General features: G+C 42.2%; 2 pseudogenes; both read right to left on the reverse strand.

The window, feature by feature from the left end:
• Positions 1-752: 752 nt before the first annotated feature.
• LOC116802922 lies at positions 753-9,118 on the reverse strand (annotated as a pseudogene).
• A 384-nt stretch (positions 9,119-9,502) lies between these two features.
• On the reverse strand, positions 9,503-9,681 carry LOC116802921 (annotated as a pseudogene).
• Between the last annotated feature and the right edge of the window lie 873 nt (positions 9,682-10,554).

Here is a 10,554-nt window from a genome sequence, read left to right on the forward strand (position 1 = left end):
TTCCCTTATACATATAATAATTAATCATTTTCATATGTATATTTTTAAATTTACTCATATAATTGCCAAAATCATATAAATACATAATTGCCAAAATCCTATGAACACATAAGAGAATACAATATGAGAGGTCGGCGCAACCATAATATAGTAGTTGATGACGAGGTGTTTGGCAACTTGATACAATTCTTTAAAGTCTTTATATCAAAAATTATATGATAGGGACAATATCATATGCGTCACTAAATTAATGACGAGGTGTTTGGCAACTTGACACAATTCTTTAAAGTCTTTATATCAAAAATTATATGATACGGACAATATCATATGCGTCACTAAATTGATGACGAGGTGTTTGGCAACTTGATACAATTCTTTAAAGAAGTTATATCAAAAATTATATGATAGGGACAATATCATATGCGTCACTAAATTGATGACGAGCTGTTTGGCAACTTGACACAATTCTTTAAAATTTTTATATTAATAATATGATAGGGACAATTTCATATGCGTCAGTAAATTGATGACGAGGTGTTTGGCAACTGGATACAATTCTTTAAAGTCTTTACATCAAAAATTATATGATAGGGAGAATATCATATGCGTCACTAAATTGATGACGAGGTGTTTGGCAACTTGATACAATTCTTTAAAGTCTTTATATCAAAAATTATATGATAGGGACAATATCATATGCGTCACTAAATTGATGACGTGGTGTTTGGCTACAGGAAAAAATCATTTATTTATCGAATCATCAAGCAAAGGATAAGCTTCAGTGGATCGCAGTATGGCAGCTGCTCAACCACTTACAACACCATGCCTGTTACAAAAGTCGTTTACAATTGATTCTAGGCTTTGTCATTGTATTAAATAATGCTTTTATATGTAACTAACGCGGCATCAGGTGATCGAAGATCCTCCTAATTTAGTAGGTTACAAATTACATTGGCATCACATCCATTGTCGATAATAAAATAAATTATAAACTTTAAATGGTTTAGAAGCCATACAATGCAAATTGCCCCTTATTTATCATTGCAGTCCAGAACGGATACGACCTTAGAGGCGTTCAGGCATAATCCAACGGACGTGGCGTCATACCACTGTTCGCTCGAACAAGTATTGTGCCATTGGTCCGTACCTGCGGTTCCTCTCGTACTACGCAGGAATGCTATCGCAACAACGTTTTGTCATTAGTAGGGTAAAACTATCCTGTCTCACGACGGTCTAAACCCAGAACAATCCAACGCTTGGTGAATTTTGCTTCACAATGATAGGAAGAGACGACATCGAAGGATCAAAAAGCGACGTCGCTATGAACGCTTGGCCGCCACAAGCCAGTTATCCCTATGGTAACTTTTCTGACACCTCTTGTTAAAAACTCTTTAAACCAAAACCAAAAGGATCGATAGGCCGAGCTTCTGCTGTCCCTGTGTGTACTGAACACCGAGATCAAGTCAGCATTTGCCCTTTTGCTCTATGTGTGGTTTCTGTCCGCACTGAGCTGGCTTTGGGACACCTCCGTTTTTATTTGAGAGATGTACCGCCCCAGTCAAACTCCCTACCTGGCAATGTCCTTGAATTGGATCATACCTGAGTAATTGGAGTTATACCAAATTTTCAAATCAAAAATACATAAATGCATTGTTTTATTAAATAATTTGTTTGCGATTATATAACAAACTCGTGATACTTTGATCAAGAAGCTTGCATCAAAACCCAATACCATAAGATATAATAAATATATCCGTATAATGGCTAGGAAATGATACACGTTCCATTTAATCAAGTAAGTAAGGAAACAATAAGAGTAGTGGTATTTCATTGACGATACCAAACCGGGGACTAATATCTCCCACTTATTCTACACCTCTTATGTCTCCTTACACTGCCAGATTAGAGTCAAGCTCAAAAGGGTCTTCTTTCCCCGCTAATTATTCCAAGCCCGTTCCCTTGGCTGTGGTTTCGCTAGATAGTAGATAGGGACAATGACGACGACTTTCGGATCCGTCCGAACTTGTTTTACGTGGCGTGTTCCACACTGAAGGATTACAACCACGACACCCTATACACCCACAAGTGAGCATATGGTGCATGTGTCTAGCGACCACCCCGGTAGCAATTCGAGTACTTGCTTGCCGGGCAAGCACTCCCCCTTGCGAGATCTACCTAAAATCTCTACTGATCTCTGGGTCACAGCACACGAGTTTTGCGCAACCAGCACCGTAACTCAAACGTCGAACACGAAGGCTCTACCCGCGATATGGGTACCAACCACAGCCACCACGATACTCCCACCAGGGGGCCTACCTCAATGTGCAGTCTTGGATAGCTGCACAACCCGTGGTACCGAAAGAGAGGCTCGGTGGACCTCCTCCTTTTGCTCCGACAAGCATGGTTAGAGGAACCTGTCGCTATATTAGTCGCATCTTACGAAAAGCAATAGCGGACTGTGGAAGTATTCTCGCCCGCTAACCACACGGCGAAGATGTTGGGCTAAACACCCCTCCTCCTCCGGAACACTTCGTCCGCAAACACTGCCAGCCGTTGAGTCCTCTGTTGGTCTTTTAGGATTCTCTCGAAGGTCCAGTTTTTGCCAAGGCGCTGAACTCCAAGTCCATCGAGGTTCCGCAAATCTGCATATAGGGGGCAAGCGCACAATATGTGCATCCAGTCCTCATATGGATCTCCACAAACGTAAGCAGTGGTATCGCTGAGGGCTCTCCCTTGCAAAAATGCGTTGAAGACGTCCTCATCGAGAATCCAAAGCTTGGATCCCGATAGGCGAGAGTGACGTATGGGATGAATCTATGCGTCACCCGTCCTGGTTTGCTGTCTTCATCCCATCTGTTCTGCCAACTCTGAAGTAAGCACTCATCTAGGCGAGTCTTCCTCTGCTTCCAGCTTAGACACGTAATGTCCTCGTCGTAAAGCCAGACGTTCTCCTCCAGCGGGTATCCACGCTTTAGCTTGTATTTGACCGCTAATAACTTAGCAGCCAAGTCAAGCGGGGGAGCTCCACCAAGTACCTGCAGTGCCACTGTGGACACTGTTCGGCATACCGAAAGGCATCGAAGCAGGATTAGCCTCTGGCAGGAGGCTAGTCGTCTCTGGGCAGCTACTTGTTCGGCGGTGTTATACCATACCGGGGCACCAAACAGCACACAAGGTGCCATGAGTCCGTCATATATGGTCCGCCTGGCTCGAAGACTGAAGCCCCAGTCGGCTCGAAGCACACGCGCCAATGCTCCAACGACTCCGGTCATCCGCTGGCGAAGCGAAGCTATGTGCGTGAGGAATTTCATTCCTTCACTGACCGTAATGCCAAGGTACCGACAGCTACGCACATACGGAAGGTTCGCTCCAGCAAACCTCACCGTATGCGCACGTGTCAAGGCACCTTACAGCAGCATTATTACCGTCTTGCTGGTCGAGACGGCAACGCCAACTTCCGCTCCCCACGCTTCTACGATGGACATCAGTTGTGCTCCTTTTTCCTCTAGCATAGCTCGGGAATTTCCCTCGACGAGAAGCAGCAAGTCATACGCGTATGCACTCAGCTGGCAATACGGCTGGAGACGCTGAAGCAGTACATCCATCAGTATGTCCCAGATAAATGGGACGCTGATAGACCCCTGCGGGCAGTCTCTACCCAATCTCCGTGCACTTTCTGCGGCCTCGGCAAATCTTGTAGACGCGCCCCCCTGGGTCGTCGGCATGATCTCCTACGAAGCGTTTCCAGTCATCCATTTTCGCCCTCCCAATGAGCTTCTTGTAGTTGGCTGAGGCCCGCCTCAGCTCGACCACTACACGCTCTATAGCGGCACCGTCATCACGACGCCTGTCATCTTGGAGTAGGCGACGAAGTCTCCGGACTTCGCGCCTTGCAGCGCAGAGGTCGGCAGTCCACCAACGTGCTCTCCTGTTGGGCGATCGAATCGACTTTCTTCCCAGCGCAATATCACATACATTATGTACTATACTGCGCAGGGTCGAAACTTGCTGGTCCAATGGCGACTCTGAGAAGTTTTCCGGAAGTTCGGCTGCTCTACTCACCATTTCCTCCTTGAACAATCGCCAACGTGCATTGGAGAAGTTCCTGGACGGCACAGGAGCTATGCTCTCATCTGCGCGCGCGGTAGTTGGTTCGGCCACAACAGTAATGATGTTGTGGTCACTCAATTCCCACTCGTCCACTCTCCACTCATATGTGGCCCACATAGATGCTGCCTCATTGACGATTGTCACGTCGATATCGCTAGTAGCTCTGTGATTATCGAACGTGTACACCTCTGTTGACTGGTTTAGGGCGGCGACTCTTGCCTCCAGCATCCACTCTGACAGCAGCTCACCCCGTCTGTAGTTAGCTTGCCCCTCGGCATGACGAGAGAGTTTGTTAAGCCACATGGGGGACACTGCTTTCGCGTCGAGGCCCAGGATTGCATGGGTTCTGCTGGCCTGCAGCAGATGCCAGGGCAACCAGTTTCGCCTGCGTTGGCGCCGAGCTCTTAGAGGCCAGATGGCTTCTACCCCTGCCTCGTCTGGGTTTCCTCGAGGCACTGCTTCCGCTCAAGGCACTCGCGCTGCTGTCGCTCTCCATCGGCATTACTACGATGGTGGCTCCTCCTTCCGTCGACGCCAGCAACCGTATGCTCACTGACACGAGGTAGTTGCTCTGGAACTAGAGCTCCACCTATCGGTAGAGTCTGGCAGCACTAAACTGTCCCTAGTAGACACAAACCTTAGCAGTGACTGCCACCAATAAGCTTTGCTGCTCAAAAAGCTTACTCGAAAGCTCGCCTCGCAGCACGTGCTGAGTGGAAAATTTGCAATTTTAATTTATTGCTAATTACTTCCAAACCGCTTGTTTATAACGCACAAAAATTTGCACGCAACTTCCGTGGAGCACTAATTCACCGATTTAATTACTTTCCAAACAAGGAAAACATAGTTCTTCGAAATCTGTACACGAACGCAACGAAAACACGTCCGTCGTTTATCCATTCATGCGCGTCACTAATTAGATGACGAGGCATTTGGCTATTTTTTTTTTTTTTTTTTTTTTTGATCGCGGAGGTATGGAAATCTATCGAAAGATACGAGGTCTGCCAACACTGCGTGTGGTCAGTTTTCCTAGCATGCACGATTCATTACTCTATATGAACCAAAGTTCCGCAACGCCTACGTACTAAAACCATCCTCATAGCCATTTAATTATAACCATTATTTTGCGATGTTTCTGCCTTTATTGATGTTATGCCAAGACAGCAAGCAAATGTTTTGAACCAAACGTTTTTGCTAAGTCCAATCTCGGGAAAAACCGCTCAGGTACATGAACTTTTTAAACAACCGAGACTGCCTCTCATAACCTGGACGCTAATGATATGATTATCATATTTGCTGAGGAGACCCTTCGCTATCAATCTTTTAACGGATTGACCACTCCAGATCCCCCTGCAGTTCAGGGTGGCAGAATGGAATTTAATGTCACCTGCGGCTTCGAATCTGCGACGCAATTCAGTTCGCATGTCCGGTCTGTCGTATCTATTGATTTTGCGCTGGTGTGCATCATCCATAGAGTGTCCGTCTGACACAATTTGTATGTCGATCACATCAATGTGATTTTGTTGTAGTGCCACCAGGTCTGGTTTATTAAGGCCGGATTCGCACTGCAGACTTGGTTCAACAATGACCACGCAGCCTCTCTCCTCAAGTCCCCGCTTGATTCGATTTACTACGCAGTTGTGTCTAGCTACGCGCCTCCCATGCGATCGGTAGCATTTTTGCATTATGTGGTTTGTTGTTTCGGGAGCGTCACATCCTGCACGACACTGTCGTTCCAATTCGTGCCGTCCCCTTGTAGTACGACACTTTGTGGGTAGGGCATTTATTCGCAGACGAATACCGTCTTTATATTCCTTTCCTGTTAATAAACGCGTGCGTTGACTAACCCACCCGTGTTGCGGGCCCCAATGGCCCGCTTCTCGGAGTCCGCTACCATTAACTGAGGATACAACTTGTTCGCCCAATATTTTTCTGTTGCCGGACGCGATAACAATTCATTTTGTTCAGCTAATAATCTATCTCGGACCCGTTGTTTTTCGGCTTCGAGGAAATAGCTGGCTACCTCGTTTTGCGTGAGGTGAGGCCATTTAATGTTACTCAAACGTCTTAGCCTTAACATTGGAGCTACCCATCTTAGTGATGAAATTCCGAGACCTCCACTTTTTGGGGGGGCATGAACAAATGTTAACGGCAGATCCAACGGAAGATTTAGCTATCTTCGCACATAGTACCTTAAGAGAGACATAGTTACACCCGCCGTTGACCCGCGCTTACTTGAATTTCTTCACTTTGACATTCAGAGCACTGGGCAGAAATCACATTGTGTCAACACCCGCTAGGGCCATCACAATGCTTTGTTTTAATTAGACAGTCGGATTCCCCAAGTCCGTGCCAGTTCTGAATTGATTGTTAATTGATAATCGTTATAATTGATAAGAACTAATTGGTTTAACCCAAATAGTATTCTTAAAAATTGTAGTAAGAAAGTTCCACAATTGGCTACGTAACTAAACTATCCGGGGAACAAGTAACTAACATAAATGCTAGAAACTCTATTTACCCAGAACGAGCACATAAACTATGTTATTGTTTCCCAATCAAGCCCGACTATCTCAATCTTCAGAGCCAATCCTTATCCCGAAGTTACGGATCTAATTTGCCGAATTCCGTTACCTACATTATTCTATCGACTAGAGACTCTTCACCTTGGAGACCAGCTGCGGATATTGGTACGGCCTGTTGAGAAGTTTGCGTGTCCCCACCATAAATTTTCAAGGTCCGAGGAGAAAATATCGACAGAACAGTATATGTCATGCTCTTCTAGCCCATCTACCATATCTCTCTGCGAAAGACTTCCATAGTAGTATGGCTATAAAACAGAAAAGAAAACTGTTCCGATATCTCTCGACGGCTTCTTTATGGTCGTTCCTGTTGCCAGGATGAGCACGAGGCCCATATTTAATAACAAACGGATACTCAACAGGTTACGGAATTGGAACCGTATTTCCTTTCGTTCAAAATTATTCAAGTGTACCACCAAGATCTGTACCAATGTCAGCTCCATGCAGGCTGACGCCAAACACTTCTACGCATACCATTGTACCTTCCTACTCACTAAAGTTTCAAAATTTATATCACAAGTAATATAAATCATCTACTTTAGCGGTAATGTATAGGTATACAACTTAAGCGCCATCCATTTTAAGGGCTAGTTGCTTCGGCAGGTGAGTTGTTACACACTCCTTAGCGGATTTCGACTTCCATGATCACCGTCCTGCTGTTTTAAGCAACCAACGCCTTTCATGGTATCTGCATGAGTTGTTAATTTGGGCACCGTAACATTACGTTTGGTTCATCCCACAGCGCCCGTTCTGCTTACCAAAAGTGGCCCACTGGGCACATTATATCATAACCTTGAACTTCATATCAAGATTGTTAATGTTCTTGCCCATTTAAAGTTTGAGAATAGGTTAAGATCGTTTTGATCCTAAGGCCTCTAATCATTCGCTTTACCAGATAAGATTATTTTATATAATATTAAAATGCACCAGCTATCCTGAGGGAAACGTCGGAAGCAACCAGCTACTAGATGGTTCGATCGGTCTTTCGTCCCTATATTCAATTCTGACAATCGATTTGCACGTCAGAATTGTTTCGGTCTTTCATCAGGGTTTCCCCTGACTTCAACCTGATCAAGTATAGTTCACCATCTTTCGGGTCACAGCATATATGCTCGAGGTACGTACCAGTTAGAGGCATAAATAATATAAATACAATTATATATAACTATATAGAACGCCCCGGGATTGTGTTATTTATCTATAAATAGTTAAAAAACTAATCCCATTATTAGTCAAGTTAATTACGCTATTAGGTTTGCATCCCAATAACTTGCACATATGTTAGACTCCTTGGTCCGTGTTTCAAGACGGGTCCCGAAGGTATCCTGAATCTTTCGCATTGTTAATCATACAAGAGCTTATAATAAACACAAAAATCAATGATAATTATGCCATTATATAATTCCGAAAAATTAACGCTCTGTAATAATTATCAAATTAATAACATTTATTCTGTGTTAAAATGCAAGCAATTTAATTGGAATAAACTATAAGTTATTGTTGGGTCATGCAGCCGCCAAAACTGTGCAGTAGACTAATCTCATACTTGTTAATATTTAAGCCAAATTAGTCAGTGGTAGCAGTTGCGATGCCCATAGTGCAAACCGCTGCTCTCGCACGCATTTATCTGTACGGCTCTCATCCCTTGTTTGTTGTTGTTAGCTACCTACGTTAAGCTTGGGCGCTGCATTTCGGCAGCCTGCCCGCCAATTGCCATTTCGTCGTGTTTCGGAAAAGACTTAGCTTAGGCCTTAGCTGCCTTAAACTATTCGCAAAATAAAAACTGTCGTCATAAAAACAAACTTTCTTCGGTTTTTTATTATTCGCAACAGCTATTGAAAAAGCTCAATAGCTAAACAGTTATATTTTATGATAATTTTGGGATATGCTAATAGATTACAATGTCCTTATATGGAAAAAATGCACATTATTCTTAATAATATTATTTATATATTACAATTTTAATGATGAATTTTCCATAACGGATATTCAGGTTCATCGGGCTTAACCTCTAAGCAGTTTCACGTACTGTTTAACTCTCTATTCAGACTTCTTTTCAACTTTCCCTCACGGTACTTGTTTACTATCGGTCTCATGGTTATATTTAGTTTAAGATGGAGTTTACCATCCACTTAGTGCTGCACTATCAAGCAACACGACTCTTTGGAAACATCATCTAGTAATCATTAACGGCACCCTCTATGGGTAAATGCCCTCATTTAAGAAGGACTTAAATCATTAATTTCTCATACTAGAGTAATGAAGCTCCAGACACTGCATCTCATATTTGCCATATAGACAAAGTGACTTAGTGCTGAACTGTTTTCTTTTCTCTCGCCGCTACTAAGAAAATCCTTGTTAGTTTCTTTTCCTCCCCTAATTAATATGCTTAAATTCAGGGGGTAGTCCCATATGAGTTGAGGTTGTATATATAACTTTATTTTGCCATAAATTCTTTATATATAAATGATAAAACAATCAATTAAATTCATTATAAATAGTTCCAATAGTTCTTGTAAGCAACGTTATTTTTTATCCATTTAACGAACCAACGAAGAATAATAACAAAACCAAGATTTTTCTTTTTCCGAATCATTAATAAGAGATGAAAAATATTTCAATTTTTTATGCTAGACATTTCTCAGTATTATTTGATTGAAAAAGAAAATATTTCTCTTCGTTTTACACATTCAAATGTGAGATAATGTTTTTCATTTCTTTTTTAATATTATGAATAAAATCATTATTTAATCCAATAATATACCATATGCTTATAAAAAATTTATAAACAACATAATTAGCATAGCCTTAAACCCTCAACCATATGTAGTCCAAGCAGCACTATAATATTAATTAAAGTACATAACAGCATGGACTGCGATATGCGTTCAAAATGTCGATGTTCATGTGTCCTGCAGTTCACAAGATGACGCACAGTTTGCTGCGTTCTTCATAGACCCATGAGCCGAGTGATCCACCGCTTAGAGTTTTATAATTTATTTTTATTCAATGTCAATATTGTTTTTATTGAAAGAAATTAAAAATACATAAATTTATTTTTATACCTACAATAAATGTTGCGAAATGTCTTAGTTTCATATAAGCATTATGTATCATAATAATCTGGTTATGGTTTGCTATTTTGGGTGACACATACTGCAAAATTTATATAAAACATTAACCTGATGGATGACAGGTACAAACATTGTATATTTTAGGTTGTTGCATTAGCCAACGTATGCTCATAACATAGATGAACAATACATATTCGCAACGCGTGTATATTATGGTCCATATACACACACACTTATTTCGATTACCACATTCAAAGTTATTTTAATTTTAATTTGACTTCTACTTTCGAATTTAGTTTAGTTTCTTTGATTTCCATGTTCGAGAATGTGTTTTTATAGGAAACGTCGTTGTTGATCCTTCCGCAGGATCACCTACGGAAACCTTGTTACGACTTTTACTTCCTCTAAATAATCAAGTTCGGTCAACTTTTGCGAAACAACCGCAACGCAAGACGTCACAGTGATCACGTCCGGAGACCTCACTAAATAATTCAATCGGTAGTAGCGACGGGCAGTGTGTACAAAAGGCAGGGACGTAATCAATGCGAGTTAATGACTCACACTTACTGGGAATTCCAAGTTCATGTGAACAGTTTCAGTTCACAATCCCAAGCATGAAATTGGTTCAGCGGTTTACCGGACCTCTCGGTCTAGGAAATACACGTTGATACTTTCATTGTAGCGCGCGTGCAGCCCAGGACATCTAAGGGCAATACAGACCTGTTATTGCTCAATCTCATTATTGCTAGACGCAATTTGTCCATTTAAGAAGCTAGTGTCCTTATAAT

This window comes from Drosophila sechellia, unplaced genomic scaffold (assembly GCF_004382195.2).
Source record: "Drosophila sechellia strain sech25 unplaced genomic scaffold, ASM438219v1 U_250, whole genome shotgun sequence".
NCBI classification, from domain to species: domain Eukaryota; kingdom Metazoa; phylum Arthropoda; class Insecta; order Diptera; family Drosophilidae; genus Drosophila; species Drosophila sechellia.